We start from the raw sequence: 19,006 nt of genomic DNA on the forward strand, positions 1-19,006 counted from the left end.
CAAAAGAAAAAAATAGATACATTGAAATGCATCAAAATTAAGAACTTTTGAGCATCAAAGGATAGTACCAAGAGAGTGAAAAGACAACCCCCAAAATGAGAGAAATATTTGCAATCACAGATCTGATAAAGGTCTAGTCCCCAGAATATATAAAGCACACTTCCAGTTCAACAACCCAGTGAAAAGTTGGGCTAAGAACTTGACGAGACATTTCTCTAAGGAAGATATTCAAATGGCCAATAAGTTCATGATAAAGATGTTCAATACAAGTCACTAGGGAAATTCAGATCAAAACCACAATGAAATACCACTTCATGCTCACTAGGTTGGCTATAATTATAATATTTTTAAAATCATTTTTTAAAAAGGAAGTAAGTGTTGGTGAGAATATGGAGAAATTGGAACCTTCATATTTTACTAGTGAGAATGTAAAGGTGCAGCTGCTGTGGAAAACAGTGTGGCATTTCTTTAATAATTAGAATTACCATATGACCCAGCAATTCCACTCCCAGATATATGCCCCAAAGAATTGAAAACAGGTGTTCAAACAAAATTTGTGCATGAATGTTCATAGCAGCATTATTCACAAAAGGCAAAAGGTGAAAACAACCCAAATGTCCAGCAATGGATGAATAGGTAAGACAAATGTGGTATATTCATATGATGGAATATTATTCAGCCATAAAAAGGAATGAAATCTGATACATGCTACAACATGAATGAACCTTGAAAACATGCTGAGTAAAAGAAGCCAAACACAAAAGGTCACATATTGTGACCAATATTTATATGAAATATCCAGAATAGGCAAATCTATAGAGATGGAAGGCAAATTAGGGGTTGCTTAAGGATAGGGGAATGGGGCCTTGGGAAGAGGACAATATCTAAATGGTACAGATTTTCTTTCTGAGGTGATATAAATATTCTAAAAATTGACTGTGGTGATGGTTGCATCTGTGACTATACTAAACAGCATTGAATTGTATGCTTTAAATGAGCGAATTGTTTGGTATGTGGATTATATCTCAATAAAACAGTTTTTAAAAAACATGATTTGGCAATATACACTAGGGCTGAACATGAAAATTCTATGACCCAGCAATCCTAGTCCTAGGTATATATCCAGCAGAAAATTGTACACATGTTCATCCAAAGATGTATAAGAATATTCAGAGTAGTACTTAAAAAAATTGACCTGAAGTAGAATTTCACCACCAGTAGAATGGATAAATTGTGATATACTCAAATAATAAAATGAAAGGGACAGCAATGAAAAGGACAAACCCCAACCATAGGCAATAATATAGATGAATCTCAAAAACATAAAATTGAACATAAGAAACCAGACTCAAAAGAGTACACTCTATACGATTTCATTTATATAAAGTTTAACACCTGGCGTGCCTCATCTGTGGAATTAGGTATTGGTTTACTGTTTACACTCAGAGGCATGGGTGATGATTAGAAAGGGAACTTTTGTGGAGCTGGTAATGCTCTACTTGTTGATTTAGGTGTTGGGTAGACAAGTGTTGTTCATTTTGTGAAAATGCATCAGGATTTACACTTATGACTTGTGTATTTTTATGTTTTTATCTTATACTCTAATAATTTCAGAATACTTTTAAAAATAGGTTTTTAAGTCCTAAGAATATTTCTCTCTTTTTGGTCACTTCTTGATACTCTTTGATTTTTTTCAACTGTGTAGTTATCACTCTATTTCCATTTTCAATGTTTTTTTTCCTAATAGCAAGCCATTGCTTGCCCATATCAAGCCTTTATGCAAAGTAGAAGTGACTCCTCTTCAAGGGACCTTTATTTCTGGTTGTCTGAAATTGTTGAGCTGATTTTGTAGTAACAAGGCACTTTACTGCCATCTACTGGTAAATTATCACAATAAAGTTATAAATTACAGTGTTAACCAGTGGCCAGCACCCACTTAGATGTGATGTCCTCTTGCAAGACACAACTTGCTCAACTGAATGTGGTAACGTTGTTTGGCACTGTTGTGACGAACCCCGCAGACAGTAGAATGTTGACATTCTCTAGGTGGTTTTGTTCTTTTTATTCCTGTTTGATATTGTTCTTAAAGACATGGTTGAAGTATTCACTGCGAAAGCTTAAGCCACTTGGACTAAAATGTGAAAGCAAAAGTTCAATAAATGCTAATCAATCTGTTCATATCAAAGAACCATTGACTTGCTCTTGCTTTACCCAAGTCTGAATCCAGAACAATCCTGGATGTCATAGGATTGCTTTTCTTGCTCAAAACATTCTGTGAAACAGTCTTGCATCCTCTCCAGAGGCCTCTGAATCTGGAACTTGTTGAAGCTATCATAAGTCCTAGGTAGTCTTCAAGACATTTTATATCTACTAATTCATTTAATCATCGACTCCTCATCTATAAGGTGCCCTTATTATCTGCATCTTACAGATGAGGCAACGGAAGTACAAAAAAGTTAATTTATATTACAAGTTGTGATATTACAAAAATACCTTCTTTGAGGAGCTTATGGTCTATTAGGGACACAAAACAAAATAAAAATGCCATGTAAGGCTTAAGAAACAAAGGAGAAAATACTTTGGACCCTGTTGGAAAAGACATTTTACTCCTTTTGGTCCCAGTTTCCTCATCTGTATAACAAGAAGGTTGAATTTTCCCAAGGTCACATAGCTAATAAATGCCAGCTGATTTTGTAGTAACAAGTATTGGGTATTTTGGTTTCAGAGCCCAAACTTGTGATCACTGTGCTATACTTAGTGCCAGTTCATGGCCTGTTTCTGTCCCTTTGCTAACTACCTGTGGGCAACAAATACCTATGTTGCCCATGCTTCTATTTTCACCTGCAGGATAGGTAGGTGCCCAAGTGGGTCTCTGGATCCTATCTCCCTGAATACTTGCTAACCTCAGGAAAACTTAGAACCTTCAGTTTAAGGACATGGAAAACAAGGTAAAAATGAGGATAGTGGCTCAGATTCTGGAATGTTTTTTTTTTTTTGATTGTGGTAAAATACATAACGATTTTCACCATTTTAATTATTTTTAAGTGTACAGCTCTGTGGCATTAGGTACATTCATTGTTGTGCAACCATCACCATCATCCATCTCCAGAACTCTTTCATCTTCCCCAACTGAAACTCTGTACCCATTAAACAGTAACTCTCCATTTCCCTTTTCTGCTAGCCCTGGGAAGTTCTACTTTCTTTCTTAATTTTTTAAGTTTGTTTGTTTGTTTGTTTGTTTAATTTGAGAGAGGGAGACAGAGACAGAGACAGATAGAGCATGCAAACAGGGGAGGGGCAGAGAGAGGGAATCCCAAGCAGGCTCCACACTGAGTGCATGGACCCCATATAGGGCTTGAACCCACAAACCTCAAGATCATGACCTGACCCAAATCAAGAGTCAGACATTTAATCAACTGAGCCACCCAGGCATCTCTGCACATTTTTAAATTGGATTTTTGTTGATGTTGTTGTTGAGTTTCTAGAATCTTTCAGAACTTTCTTACCTCTAGAAATTGTTCTAAGACTTGGAGGTTTGTGGATGATGTTATCTCAGCCTCTGGGCTGGCTTCTGGTGGGAACTTTTACTAGTTTCTTTCAGATTAATTCATTAATCAAGTAATTAATGAATTGTATTATACATGGAGTCACTCTTTGGCTGTCAGATTTCTAGGCTAACATAAAAGAATATATGCATATGTGTTTGTATGAAGTTTAAGAACTGTCAAAGTGGCTCTAAGTTGCTAGATGTCAAAATAGTGGTGTCTCTGGAAGAGCAAGTATTGACTGGGAGGGGACATAGAGGAGGAGACAAAAGGGAACTTACTGGGGTGATAGTTCTGTAACTTGATCTGGGTGGTGGTAACATGAGAACACAGGTAAACATTTATTATACTTAAGATGTTTGCATTTTGCTGTATGTAAATTATACCTCACTTCATAAAAGTTAGAAGAAAAAGCTTTAAAAAAATTTTTCCCCAGGATCTTATAAGACCTTCTGCTGTTAATTTCATAGGCTCAATGACCTGAGGTGCCTCCTTGTGGCCATCTGTGGTTCTCTTTATTTTTCTTTGTCTTCTTGGTCCCCACACCTAGCGCCGTATTCAGTATTCACAAACACAACAGATATTTATTAAGCACCTCCTCTGTGCCTAGCACTGTGCTATATGCTAAGGTAAACAAGATGGATAAAGTCCTATCCTTATGGAGTCTACAGTCTAGTGGTGAAGACAAGGAATATATAACCTAGTGCATCCTTATTGAGGACAAATAAGAGAATCTGTCTGGGGAGTGGTCAGGGAAGGAGTCCTTGAGGTTGTGATGTTTGAGATGGGAGCTGAAGAGTCATGAATTATCTAAGCAACTAGAGCATTTCAGGCAGAGGGATCAGCATGTTCAAGGGTCCTGAGTAGGAAGGAAGTACAATGTATGAAGAAGATCACTGTAATTACAGCCCAGAGAAGAGAATAAGAACGCCCTAAGATAAGTCTGGAGATGGGGCAAAGGCAGGCGACAGTGAAGACACCTATTTGGCCTTTAGCTTAAGAGCAATGTGGGCCATCAAATAGTTGTTTGTTTTTTAATTTCTTAAAAAAATATTTATTTTTGAGAGAGAGAGAGAGAGCACAAGCAGGTTAGGGTCAGAGAGAGAGGGGGACAGAGGATCCAAAGCAGGCTCTGCACCGACAGCAGTGAGACAGATGCAGGGCTTGAACCCACAAACCATAAGATCATGACCCAAGCTGAAGTCAGACACTCAACACACTGAGCCACCCAAGTGCCCCTCAAATAGTTTTAAATAGGGGAGAGACATGATAAAATTTGACTTAGAAACATTACTCTGACAGGAGAGTGGTTCATTGAAGGTGAACCAGGGAGGATGTGAAAAGGCCTTAGATAACTACTGCACCAATCCAAGCATACAGTGTGTGCTCAATGGAATGAAAGTACTCCTGACTCCTATTCTTAGATGAAACCAGTATGACTGACCAATATGCAATCAATTTACAATCCACTGGATCATCTTCTATCTTCTGTGATGTTCACGACAGACTCTTTAACTCCCATTTTACAGATGAGGAAGTTGAGGTTACAGGCAAAGAAAGTTACATAACTATCAAGTCTGAAAAACAGATCTGAATCCAGGCCTTTATGACAGACATCAAGTCCAGTGCTGGGAGGCCTCTCTACATTTGGGGAGAGGCGAGGAGCCACATTCCCTTGCACCTAATGAGCTTGCAAGGATGATGGTGATGGGAAAAAAGTAGAGAGGGGCTTACAGGCAAATTAATAATTAAGGCTAAAGATTATCTTTATCACCGTTAATGTTATTAAACACTATGTGTCAGGCACTGTGCCAAGTGCTTTTCATGTCTTCTCTCATTTCCTCTTTGCAAGCACTATTATTATCCCCATATTTCAGATATGTAAACTGAGGCTTGGAAAGTTGACTTGCCCAAGGGCACTAGGGCCAGAGGGCTCCTAAAGGGCTGTACACTGACTCCAAAGTGGAGGCAAAAGCCACTGACGATATTACAGCGCCAGGAGACAGAGAATCACCCAACCCATGCACTAAGCTCTGCACCCAAGTGAGCGGGCGCGCGCTCCGCCTCGCGCTCTCGGGGACGTTTGGCCACGTGATCAGGGCCCGCCCCCGCCCGCCCCGCCCCCTCCCGCGCTCCCACCCTCTCTCCCTCCCTCCCCCTCCCTCCCCGGCCCGGTCCGGCCCATCCCCCTCCCCGCCGGCTCCCTGAGGCCCTTGCCGGGTCGGGCTGCGGGCGGCCGGGCGCCGACGGCCGGACAGACGGACGCACGCGAGGACGGACGGACGGACAGACGGAGGGCGGCGGGCACGCACGGCCCGGGCCGGTGCTCCGAGGCCCGCCCGGGAGGGCTGGGGCCGCGCTCAGGTGAGGTGACGGCGACGCGGGCCCGTAAGGGGTGGGCCCGCCGGGCGTCTGGGGTCCCGGCCCCGCTGCCTCCGCGGGAAGGAGGCGCCGCCCGGGCCCGGCGCGGGAAAATGGCGCCGGCCGGCAGTGGAAGACGGCTCCTGTGCGGGCCCGGCCCGGAGCCGCCCCGCCCGCGGCGCTCGTGTCCCCGTCGCCATGTTGGGGAGCGGGCCCCGGGCCTGCGGGCGGGGGTGCTGGAGGGAGCGGGGGCCGGCCGGGGTTGGGGAGGGTGCGAGACGCGGGGTCTGGGGCGCTGAGGGAGTGCAGGGCCGGCCGGGGTCTGCACAGGGTGGCGCTCCAGGCCCGAGGAACTGGCGGGAGCCGAACGTGGGGTCGTGGCCGGGGTCGAGGAGAAGAGGCACTGAGTCCAAACGGAACTGGATCGGGGTCCGTGGGGCTGGAGGCCAGGACTGGAGTTGGGTTAGGCTATTCGTGTTCAGGACCCCAGGACCGGTAGGACCCAGAGGGGCGTGGGGTCCGAGCTCAGGCTGTCAGAGCAGGGACAGTTCTTTGTGGAGTGCGGGGGTGGAGTGTTGATTAGGAATATTAGAAATGGGGGCCCTTTGGAGGCCGGTGCGACTATCAGACTGGGACAGTTCTCAGAGTCGCGGGTGCGAATTGCAAGTCCGTATGACTCCCAAGAGACTGAGGACATATGTTCTCCTAGCATATTCTACTCCCAATTGGGGAGAGCAACAGAAAATAGGAAGACTTTTATGAGGAAGAGGGAAAAGAGAGACTGAGGTTTGGGTGCAGGAGCTGGTCAGCAAATGGGGTGCCCAGCGTGGAGCTGGTTGGCAAGAAGAAAGAGCCTCCATCAACTTAATGGAGTTTGTGTCTTTAAAAGGAGGGTCCAGGCTGTTTGTGGGTGGTGACCCAAGGTGTCTTCCCAGGAAGAGGACAGCCCACTGTTTTAAGAGCAGGGTCACCTGGGGAGGTCATCAGAAAGGCCTTGAGGCCGGTAAGAATGGTGAAGAAAAATCGGTGTGTAGAAACTACAAGGGTCTTAGAGATCATGTAACAATTTCGGGTCATGTAATGATTTTAGCTGAGACCTAGAAAGGTAAAGTTGACTCCTCCAGATCTTACAGGTTCCTGGAAGAGGAGGTCTGCTGCCTCCTTATTGAACAGACTGGCTTAAAGGAATTTGTTAGCTGTGAGAAAAGTGTTAAGAAGGCAAGCTCAGCAGCATGTATCAAAGAACTGTTAATGGGTTTTGTTTTGATAGTTTGTCAGTACAAAGACTGAAAGGGGATACAAAGAAGGATAGGTAACCAGCTATTTGATAATTTCTAGCCCACCTCCATTTGTGCAAAGAAGTTATCTTCAGGACCCTTTTGACTTTGAACTTGGAGTTTTAAGAGATGCTCCTTCTGTTCTAGGTGTTTGTTATGTAGGAGAGGGACATAGAAAGCCTAAAAAGATAACAGTGAACAATCATGTACACCCAAGATCTGTATCATGATCAAACTTCAATTAAACTTTGATCAAGATAGAGAGGAATTCAAAGTTCATATGGGTTATGGAAGAGTTCTGTCATGCAAATTTCATGCACATCTATCATGAGATAGTAGACCCAGGGCTCCCATAAAATCAAAAAGGTTATGAAGATGTTTATAGTGGTAAGATTTTCTATGTTCAATGAGTATACACAATACATACATACAGTATCAAGATTAATTTATTCTGAGTCTTTCTAATGCATGAAGACCTAACTAGTGGGCATCTAGGGAAGCTGCTCAGAATAATAATAACCCCTCTCAAAATAATAGTTTTAATTGCATTAAACAAAATACACTGGATTATAGAGAAAGCCATTATATTGAAATACCAAAATATACAAATTATAAAATAGTATGGATATACTTTATCAATACATTAAGAAATCAGATCTAGTGACAGGTCTGATAATTACAAATTTTAAACACGATGAGCATAAATAATACTTTAAGATATCAGCAACAATTGTAATATGATGTAAAGGTATCTGTGATAACTGTGACAGAGTGACACTGCTAATAGAGTAGTGTGTTGCCTACAATTCATTTTTGAAGAAAATTGTAACTTTCAATTAGAAGTTAGTGAAAATAAGGAAGTAATTTTTCTTTTTCTCCCTATCCAAGTTCACAGACCCCTCTGAATTCTACCTGTGAATCCCATCTATGAACCCCAGGTTAAGAAACCCTTCCCCTACCACCAAGCATGTCTTCCATTCAGCAGACAATTACTGTGCACTAAGACACGTCAAGCGTTATTATGCCAGGCTCTGAGGATTGAAAGGTCTTTAAAGCAGGATCTTTTCATTTCAGATATTCAGTCTCGTGAGAGAAGTGAACATACAAACAATGCTATTTCAGGATGGTGAATGCCAAAGGAGTATCAAAAGTTGTAAAAACACAAGAGGGGCACATTTCGGTTCTAAGAATCAGGGAAGGTTTTGTGAAGGGAGATACTTGAGATGTGTCCTGAAAGGTGGAGGAGTTTGCCAGATGGAGAGTTGGAGAGAAGAGCTTTCTACGTAAGGCATGCACTTTCAGGGAATACAATTGAATGTGGCTGAAGCACAGTATGTGTGTGGATCAAGTGGTTAAAGATGAGATGGAAATGTTGTTTGGTTGTCCTGCTTGTAAAGGACTTTATTAAAGGACTGAATCTTTAGCTGATAGGGAGGCATTCAACATTTCCAAGGAGGAGAATGTATGACTAGAATTAATTTTTAGGAGATAAGTAGATGGAGAGTGGACTGGAGAGAAGTAATGAGGGCCTAGTTAAGGCAGAGGCAGTCAGCTTTGAGCAAAGTTAGAATTTTTAGGTGTTGATAATATTGCACATGGTAAGAGAGAAGGAATATTTTAGATTGGGATGGTGGCTGTCAAGTTAAAAAAGGGATGAAAGGAAAATGAAGTGAGAATTGTCACAGGTAATAAGGGAGGTGATTTTTGGGGATAGAATAACAGACTTCTGGAAACCATTGCAAAGCTGGCAAGTGTGGTACAGTTTTTGTTTAAAGAAATCAAAGGTAAGTGTCAGCAGACATAAGAAGCAGGGAAAGTATTCCTAGAGTGTAGGAAAACCACAACTGTCTACATCAGGGGTCAGCGTCAACTCTGGTAGAGTTACTCATTTACATATTGTCTTTGGCTGCTTTCACTCTACCAAAGGCAGAGTTGAGTAGTTTTACAGAGAATATATAGTTTTCAAAGCTGAAAATATTTATTGTCTGTCTCTTTACCAAAGATGCTTGCCAATCTCTGATCAGTGTCTGAAGATTGGATGTTCAACTTCTGGTTTGTCATTTCTAGTTCTTATATAATGGAGAATAACCATTTTGACTTTGTCCTTCCGGCCGGGTCACCCATGCTCTGTATATCTGCAGTATGACATAGACCCTTGAATATTTTATATCAGTCAGTGATGCCAAGGTCTGTTCTGGGGTCTGCTGTGTGGCAAATGTGGTAGTAACAGGTTTTCACAACTCAGACCATGCTTGTTTTGGCATATTCTCATTGGGTTGTCTTTTTAGAAAGATTTCTTTATATTTTCTGATTAGTAATCCTTTATTGGTTACGTGTATCATAGAGATCATTTCCCAGTTGCTCATCTTTAAAATTTTTTTTTTAATGTTTGCTGTTGAGAGAGAGAGTGTGAGTAGGGGAGAGGCAGAGAGAGAGAGAGAGAGAGAGAGAGAGAGAGAGAGAATCTGAAACAGGTTCTAGGCTCTGAGCTGTCAGCACAGAGCCCAACATGGGGCTCAAACAGCGAGATCATGACCTGAGCTGAAGTCAGATGCTTAACCAACTGAGCCACTCAGATGTCCTGTAAATCTCTCTCTCTTTTGTTAAAAGAGGTTCTGAATTTTAATAAAGTCAAATTAATCAATCTTCCTGCAAGATTTTGAAATTATTCTTTATATTATCTTCTTGAATCTTCACTGTTGTTCCTTTGATGTTTAGATCTCTAATCTATCTGGAATTGACTCTTGTGTGTGATGTGAGGTAGGGTCCAGTTTCATTTTTTTTTTTTTCTATGTATAACCAATTATCCCAGCATCAATTAAAAAAAAAAAAACAGTGTTTTTAATGTTTTAATTTATTTTTGAGACAAAGAGAGCACGTGTGGGAGAGGGGTCTAGAGAGCCAGAGACACAGAATTCCAAGCAGGCTCCAGGCTCTGAGCTGTCACCACAGAGCCCAATGACACAGGGCTCGAACTTATGAGCTGTGAGGTCATGACCTGAGCCAAAGTTGGACATTTAACCAACTGAGCCACCCAGGCGGCCCCAGCACCATATTTAAAAAAAAACTTTTTTAATGTTTATTTTGAGAGAGAGAGAGACACGGAGTGTGAGTGAGAAGGGGCAGACACAGAATCCAGAGTAGGCTCTAGGCTCTGAACTGTCAGCACAGAGCCCAACATGGGGCTGAAACTCACGAACTGTGAAGTCATGGTGTGAGCCAAAGTCAGATGCTTTACTGACTGAGGTGTCCCCCACCCCACCATTTATTGAAGGGCACTTTGTTTTCAAATTTTGTGCTCTTTTGGTGGAGTCTGTCTGAGGTCCTAATTCCAACTGTGCTGCTTGCTAATTGTGTGACGTTGGACAAGTTGGGTAACCTCTTTGTGCCTCCGTTTCCTCAGCATTTTATTTATTTATTTATTTATTTATTTATTTATTTATTTATTTATTTATTAATTATTTAGCTAGCCAGCCCAACGTGGGACTTGAACTCATCACTGCAAGATCCGAGTCTCATGCTGTACCTACTGAGCCAGCCAGACACCCGACATTTTCTCAGCTTTTAAAATAAGGATAATAGGGGCACCTGGGTGGCTCAGTTGGTTAAGTGGCCGACTTCAGCTCAGGTCATGATCTCACGGTTCGTGAGTTTGAGCCTTGCATTGGGCTCTGTGCTGACAGCTCGGAGCCTGGAGCCTGCTTTGGATTCTGTGTCTCCCTCTATCTCTGTTCCTCCCCCGCTCGCACTCTGTCTCTCTCTCTCAAAAATAAATAAAGATTTAAAAAAATGTTTAAGAAAATAAGTAAAATAAAGTAAAATAAGGATAATAGTATTTATCTCATAGGATTGTGAAGATTAAGTGAGTTAGTTCATGTAACATGTGGAACAGTATGGCACCTAGAAAATGCTCAATAATGTTAGCTGTTACTTAGCATTCTTGTTCATTTATGATGTCTAGCACCTGGCACAGAGTAGGGGTTTAATGTACTCAACTGAGTTGTCTGTCTTAACTTGGTTTTCAGGTCAAGACAGAATGGTTGAGAGGTAGGCTGAATCTCAACAGGAAATGCTTCCAGTTGCTGCTTAGTTTTAGCTGCTGCCTCAGACTATCTGCTGGGAAGGAGCTCCTCTCAGCCCATCACTTCTTTTGCAGAGAACTTCTGTAACAGAGGATGCAAACCAGCAGCCTGTGGTTGGATTTGACCTGCAGACAGACATGTTTTGTTTGGCTAAAATTTACACAGATTTCTGACTTTGTGACTTTCCTTGAAATTTTGAAAGATCTGTTAACACAAACTCCTATTCTCTCATAGCAACACAGTGAAAGCTAAAGCTTTTAGGTGTGATGTGTGTTTCCTTGTGCTCTGTGGTCCTCACTGCTTTCTTGCTTTGCTCATTTACTTTTATTGCCCTGTAGGCATTTGATTTTCTGGTTCTTACTTCACTGAGGTTTTAAATATTCTCTCTCCTAAACCAAAAAATGATATGTTGGGATGAGGATTGGGATGGCCAGAAATTGACAGATGAGTTTGTGGGCAGGTAAAAACCAAAGTCTGTTTATAAGGATGAGTCATTTTTGATCAAAATGAATAAAATGATAAGTGAAATTAAAAGATGAGGTGAAATTAATTTCAAATTGCTGAATATTTATGCATCTATTGTGCACTGGGTATATTAGAAATTACCACATTTGTGGTAGCAAACTAGCTGGCCAGCTTTATGAAACATTGCAGAAGAGATCTTTTTAATTGTGATGTGGAGCTGTTTTCCAAGAGAGTGGTTGGATGAAAGAGAGGAAAAACAGGAATTCATTCATTTGCCAAACATTTATTGAGCCCTACCCTGTATATTAGGCTAGAACTCTGCAAGATACAAAGATAATTCTAGTCAGAATTTAAGTGTCCTGTGGAGTATAGGTAATGTGTTACGAAGCTGGGATATCAAAGAATGGTACCTGAAAGAGGTAGCCTTTGAGTGGAGCTGCCAAGAATAGTAAGGATCTTTTGGGGTTTTTTTTATTTTTTATTTTCAATGTTTGTTTATTTTTGAGAGAGAGAGTATGCGCGTGCACAAGCAGAGGAGGGGCAGAGAAAGACCGAGACAGAGAATCCGAAGCAGGCTCCTTGCTGTGAGTGCAAAGCCTGACATGGGGCTGAAACCCATAAACTGAACCATGAGATTGTGACCTGAGCCAAAGTCTGGCACTCAGCCAACTGAGCCACCCAGGTGCCCCAAGAATGGTTAGGATCCTAATACTTGGAGACGAGACCGATTTTCCAGGCTGAATGAAAGCATGAGTGTGGAGATGTGTGTTTAGGAGTTAGTAAAGAGTCCAGTTTGGCTGGAGAACAGGATCGTTACAGGGCTGTTGTTGGAGTTCAGTCTGGAAATGGAGATTGAACAACAATAGCAATAATAATAGCAGTAGTAGGTCACATTTTTTGCTTGCATACTGTTTGCCAGATAACTTGCCAAGCATTTAATAAGTAGTATTTCTTTTAATCCTCACAACAACTCTGTGAGATAGGCATTATTTTTTATGGCTTTTTAAAAATAAACTGAGGAACTAACAATTGATGGAGAAAGAATTTGAGTCTAATTCCCAGTCCTGTGTTAGTCCCTGTATAGTATATATACAGCTTAATCAGGGAAGGCTTTGAATCCTTTTCAGTTTCTGGCTGGGAAGTTTGGACTTGATTAACTAAGTAATAGGGAGTCATCAAAAGTTTTTAGCTATATGGTGACATAATGAAACCTGCACAGTAGGAAAGCAAGCCTGGTAGTGAAGTATAGGAACAGCATGGGGAGAAAGGAGAAATACTGACAGCCAGTTTACTCTCCACCTCCTCACTAGATTCAGTGCTTCTTCATATCTGGCCCTGTGTCTGTCCTCCCCTTCCTTCAGCTCCACTGCCTACCTATTGTGTTGTCTCACAGATTTATTTTTAAAAATGTAATCTTTCCCTACCTCACCTTATTCTAAAAATGACTTGAGGTGGCTGTCCAGGAACTCAATAAGCATTTGCTGAGTTAATTAATAAATGACCAGAGGTATAGGTAGGTGTGTATATAAAGGGACTATGACTTTGTTGGACAGAGTAATGCAGCTCTAGAATTTGGTGATAAGCTATATTTTATGTATAAACCCTATAAAGCAAAAGCCTGGAACCACATCTCCTTTAACTTGTGAATGATTATATTCTGTGTCGGATAGAATATTAATGCTCAGTTAATATTAACTATATCAGTTAAAAAGCTAAACTTATAGAAACAGAGAGAATGGTGGTTGCCAAGGGATGGGGTAGGGGAAATGGGAATATGTTGATCAAAGCATAGAGACTTCCAGCTGTAAGATGAGTAAATTCTGAGGACCTAGAGTACATCATGGTGACTATAGTTAACAATAATGTATTATATACTTGAAAGTTGCAGAAAGAGTAGATTAGATCTTAAATGTTTTTGCCACACACCAAAAAAAAAAAAAAAAAAGTGTGTGAGGTGATGGATGTATTAACTAACCTTATTGTGGTAATCATTTTGCAGTATATATGTGTATCCATCTCATTGTACATTTTATTTATTTATTTTTTAATGTTTATATTTTGAGAGGGGCGGGGAGGGAGAGAAGATGAGCAGGGGAGGGGCAGAGAGACGGAGACAGAATCTGAAGCAGGCTTCAGGCTGTGAGCTGTCAGAACAGAGCCCGACTTGGGACTCAAACTCACAAGCTGTGAGATCATGACCTGAGCTGAAGTAGGCTGCTTGACCGACTGAGCCAGCCAGGCGCCCCTCATTGTACATTTTAAACTAACACAATGCTGTATGTTGATTATATCTCAATAAAGCTGGGGGGAAAGATCTTTGTCAGCTAATAATATTAATGATCACCAAATTCAGAGGGCATTCATACTTTAAATATTTAGGTTTGTATTTACCATTGACTAGCTACAACCACCGCCTCCCCAACACATACAAAAAGGCAACAAAAGTTCCCGCTAACTCTTACCTTTACCAATATTGAACCTATTGAATATTAGTTCCATAGTACCATTTATGTATATTTTCTAAAGACCAGACAGCAGCAGTTTCTCACAGGAAGAAATAGTTGCAAATTTGTGAATCAGATTCTTATTTTGGATTTTACAGAGGGAAATTGTTCATTAGGTTAAGTCCCTTGCCGTAAATTTAAATATTATATGAAAGTAAGGCTGTGTCCCTTCTATAAAATACAGACTTAAAAAGTTCAAACACTTGGAGAAATCAAAGATGTTGTGGTTAACCACCAATTGCTGGTACAGGGGAGAAGAGTTTTAGGTAAACCAACATCTGACTAGACATAATAAGAGACAGATCAATAGACCTAAATAATGGATTTGTTAAATAAGTATTCTTTCCCATTGTAGATATTAACTAACAGCAGTATATGCATATACACGTAAGCACATATCAGTATGAATTATAATGATATAACTGGTATAAATTCAAATCTAGTAATGCTTCATAAAAGAAAATGAGCCTTCAACTGAGTTCTTTTAGATTGTGTTCAACTGTTCAGTGCATGTGGAGATGACTCATTCAGAAGCATCATGATCAGAACAATTAAGTGTGGAAGAAAATGTGATTATGATAGTATATGTTGACTGCCTACTAGTGTTGAGAAGTATATCCAGTTAATGAGTAATTAGTTTCTGCCTTCCAGGAAACTAATTCATCTGAGAACGTGATATGAACATAAATAAAAAGGTGGGGGGAGCATAAATGTTTTAAACGAGACTATAAGTGCTGTGGAAATTCAGGAGAGAGCACCACTACCACTTGGAGAATCAGGGAAGACTTCATGGAAAAGGTGGTATGTTAATTTTCTAGGGCTGCTGTAACAGACTACCACAAACTGGGTGACTTAAAACAACAACAATTTATTCTCTTAAAATTCTTTATTCTAGAACCTGAATTCAAGGTGTCAGCAGGGACATGTTCTCTCTGAGGCTTACAGTAGAATCTTGCCTTGCCTTTTTCTGGCTTGCATCACTTCTTAGTATTTCTTGATTTGCAGCTACATCACTTCAGTCTCTGCCTTTGTTGCCACATGGTGTTCTCCCTGTGTATCTCTCTGTGTCCAAATTTCTCTCTTATAAAGACACCAGTCATATTGGATTAAGGGCCTACACCCTACTCCAATATGACCTCATGTATACTAGTTACATCTGCAGTGACCCTATTTCCAAATCTACATTCTGGGATACTGGGGGTTAGAACTTTAATGTATCTTTTTGTGGGACACAGTTCAACCCGTAACAGGTGGCATGATACAGAGATGATACAGAGGTATTAAATTAAAATTTATTAAATAAATAGAAGGGTCAGATTGCAGTGAGTTAAGAAGAGAAGAACCAAGTGCATGATGGACATAGGAAAGCATAAGGAATATTTAGAAAATGAAATATTGAGAAGTCTGTTTTGCTGGTTTGTTGAGGAGCTATGGGGAGATGAAGCCAGAGTAGTTGGTTGAGCCCTAGCTGCCAGATCTAGGAAGGACATTCAGATGTCGAGTGGGTAGTGTGTGGGAACAGGATGGAACTGCAGAATTTTGAAATGGTGGGTAACCGATTCAAGCTTTGGATAGGTAATTCAAGCTTTAGGGAGATTTTGTGATCAAGTGATCATGGATAAGTAGACACCCTGAAGAAAAACAGATGGTCGATGATTTAACACACCCAGCCTTCCTCATTTGCCCAGGACAGTCAGGAAATTCCTCTTTTGTAAAAAAACAGCAATAACAGAAACACCACAACAAACTTTGAGGGTTTTATTAGCCTCTTGCTCAGCCATCTGTGGGCACTGAGATACATCAGCTTTTTAGGATCTCTGTTCAGAAGCCTGACCATGGATTTCAGTATTAGTAATCATGTCACTATTTTCTTTCAAACTTTTCTTCAAAATCACCTCTTTTCTGTCCTTTTTTTTTTTTATCTTTTGATTTTTCTCAAAACTCTCTTTGGTTTTCCATCTTTTTTAAACATCTGACTAATGGAAAGAATTGAGTAAAATTATGTACTGTCCAAGACAATGATACACTTTTTTTCTGTGTCCTTTTAATGATAGTTTTGGTGACTTTTGCCCACAGTAGGACTTTATTCATATTGTGAATGCATTCAAGCTGTGGTCAACAGTAGAGCCCAGGTGCTTTTCCTTATTTGTCTCTAGGTAGTTCTTCCTGATTGTGTATTTGCATTGTTCATATAATCTCGTAAGAGCCTATGTCCCCATGAAGTTTTAAAAATTGTGTTTAGGGGCGCCTGGGTGGCACAGTCGGTTAAGCGTCCGACTTCAGCCAGGTCACGATCTCGCGGTCCGGGAGATCGAGCCCCGCGTCAGGCTCTGGGCTGATGGCTCAGAGCCTGGAGCCTGTTTCAGATTCTGTGTCTCCCTCTCTCTCTGCCCCTCCCCCATTCATGCTCTGTCTCTCTCTGTCCCAAAAATAAATAAACGTTGAAAAAAAAAATTAAAAATTGTGTTTAAATATTACAAACACATAACTTTGTGCTCATTAGCATATATGCAGTCTTTGTAAATTTAATTCTTACAGTTTTAAAAAAAATTTTTTTAATGTTTATTTATTTTTGGGGGGGGGGGAGAGGGAGAGAGAATGAGTGGGGAGGGGCAGAGAGAGAGGGAGACACAAAATCCAAAGCAGGCTCCAGGCTCTGAGCTGTCAGCACAGAGCCTGACACGGAGCTTGAACCCACAGACTGCGAGATCATGACCCGAGTTGAAGTCGGACGCTCAACCTACTGAGCCACCCAGGCGCCCCATAATTCTTATAGTTTTTAATAGTCTTTTTATTTGGCAATATATTGAGGTACTTTTCACATGTCTATATAGTTATTTTTAATGGATACATAATAACCAAAATTTAAATACTCTCTGTTTATTTGGGTGAGTTCCAGTTTGTTTTTATTTTTGGTTTGTAATTCTCATTTATATTTCTATAACATCTTACTATAAAACTTTTTCCCCCAATTTTATTTTAGAATGTATTCTCTAAAATGATTCAGTTTGGTCTAAGGATCATCACTTTTTAGCCATTTTGTCAGCTTATTCTTTAGAATAACTACCAGTTTATATTGATACTAGCCATTAGTTGTTGTTGGATTTTATAAATTTTTTCTTCTAGTATAATAGAGGTACCTCACAGTTTGTTGGGTTTTAAGATACTTTAAATGTTTTCTTATGAAAAATTTCAAACATACAGATAAAACCCCTGAATTAGTAGAATAAACACCCTTATTCCTACCACCTATGTTCAACATGTAGCCATATGCTCAATGGTATACTTATTATGTTAAACTTTTAAAAATAAAGACATCATCAAACTATGCTTTTAAACATTTTAGCATGCATCTCTTACAAATACATTCTTCGCATACAGTACCTTTATCACACCTAACAAATTATCAATAATTCCTTAATGTTATCTAACATTAAGTCTGTATTTGTTTCCCTCGTCTCCAAAACGACTTTTTATAGCTGACTTGTTCAAAGGACCATGCACTACATTTGCATCTATTTATGTAGATGTAGTATTTTCCAAATCTGGAATAGTTGCCATTCCTTGTCTGCTTCCTCACCTTTTGTTTTTTGTTTTGTTTTGTTTTGTTCGTGGCATTGATTTGTTGACACCAGAGCAGTTTTGTTTAATGCTCCACATTCTGGATTTATCTGATTGTTTTCTTTGTGACATTTATTCCTTATATTTCCCTAAACTGTAAGGTTTAAAGACCGGATCTGAGCTGAACATTTTGGCAAAAATACCTAAATATTCCTCACAAGGCATCATATTACAAGCTACACAAATGTCTAGTTGTCCCATTGTTGATGATAACTTTGATCAGAGGTTTAAGGTTGTGACTTCCATAGCTCTCAATTATGAAATTGCCCTTTTTCTTCTGTGACTAGCGAATATATTTTTTACTTTTATCAATGATGGGTATTTTTTTTAACTTCTTTGAGTTAGTTTTCTTTACCATTTGACCATTTGTTCCATGTAGATTTGGTATTATCCTTTTAAGTTTGTACTGTGTATTTAAAAATTGTATTCAGTATAACAAATAATGCGTTGTTATGATAGATAAATTTCAAGTTTCAAAATATAGCTGAAATCCAATATAACCAAAAAAAAGATACAGATTTCAAATATATAATAGGGGGCATTTGTTTGACAAGATTTTGTGATGAGTCATGTTTCCTTTTAAAAAAAAAAAAAACATTCCAAGCAGACAAATCTAAAAAACATAAACTCTTGAATCAAAAATTTCTTTTATTATTTTTTTTGAAATGGAGGTAAATCTCAAATATATAAAAGTTGGATTTACACTTGTTTTTCCATACCCACCCAAAAAGCCCAGAATTTATTTCTTATTCTGTGAGTGTTTCATTTGGTGGTCTTTTTTATACACCCATTTTTATCAATTTTAAATTGTTATTCCTTTTCCTATTACAGATATTTTTCTTAATTCTTTCCTGTTATGAATTATACTCAAATCGGATTTTCCTTTCAAACCACAACTTTTTAAATGCCCAACATGGTATTTTCTCTCTTAGTAAGATTATCGCGATGCCATACACATTATTTTACAAATTCTGTTTATTTTTTTACTTTTTAGGATATACATTTAATTCTATGTCATTAAACATATATCAAATTCACTTTTTTCTAGCTACATAATATTTCATTTATGCAGGTTTCTGAAGTGTCATCAGGTTGTTTCTGATTTTATTTTCCCCATCACAAACTGTGAACATCCTTGTGCATACATCTTT

At 39.7% G+C, this 19,006-nt stretch overlaps 1 protein-coding gene across 8 annotated transcripts in view; it reads left to right on the forward strand.

Annotated features, from left to right (window-relative positions):
• The first annotated feature begins 5,773 nt into the window (after positions 1-5,773).
• Positions 5,774-19,006, forward strand: part of NCOA6 (nuclear receptor coactivator 6) — a 109,363-nt gene continuing 96,130 nt past the window's right edge. For 7 of the 8 annotated variants that reach the window (XM_045053714.1, XM_045053716.1, XM_045053717.1 and 4 more), the window contains exon 1: positions 5,774-5,909. The gene's annotated coding sequence lies outside the window, so the exon portion shown is untranslated. The remainder of the gene's footprint in view (positions 5,910-19,006) is intronic. The other variant, XM_045053715.1, reaches the window with a different exon arrangement.

This window comes from Felis catus, chromosome A3, assembly GCF_018350175.1.
Source record: "Felis catus isolate Fca126 chromosome A3, F.catus_Fca126_mat1.0, whole genome shotgun sequence".
Taxonomy (NCBI): Eukaryota; Metazoa; Chordata; class Mammalia; order Carnivora; family Felidae; genus Felis; species Felis catus.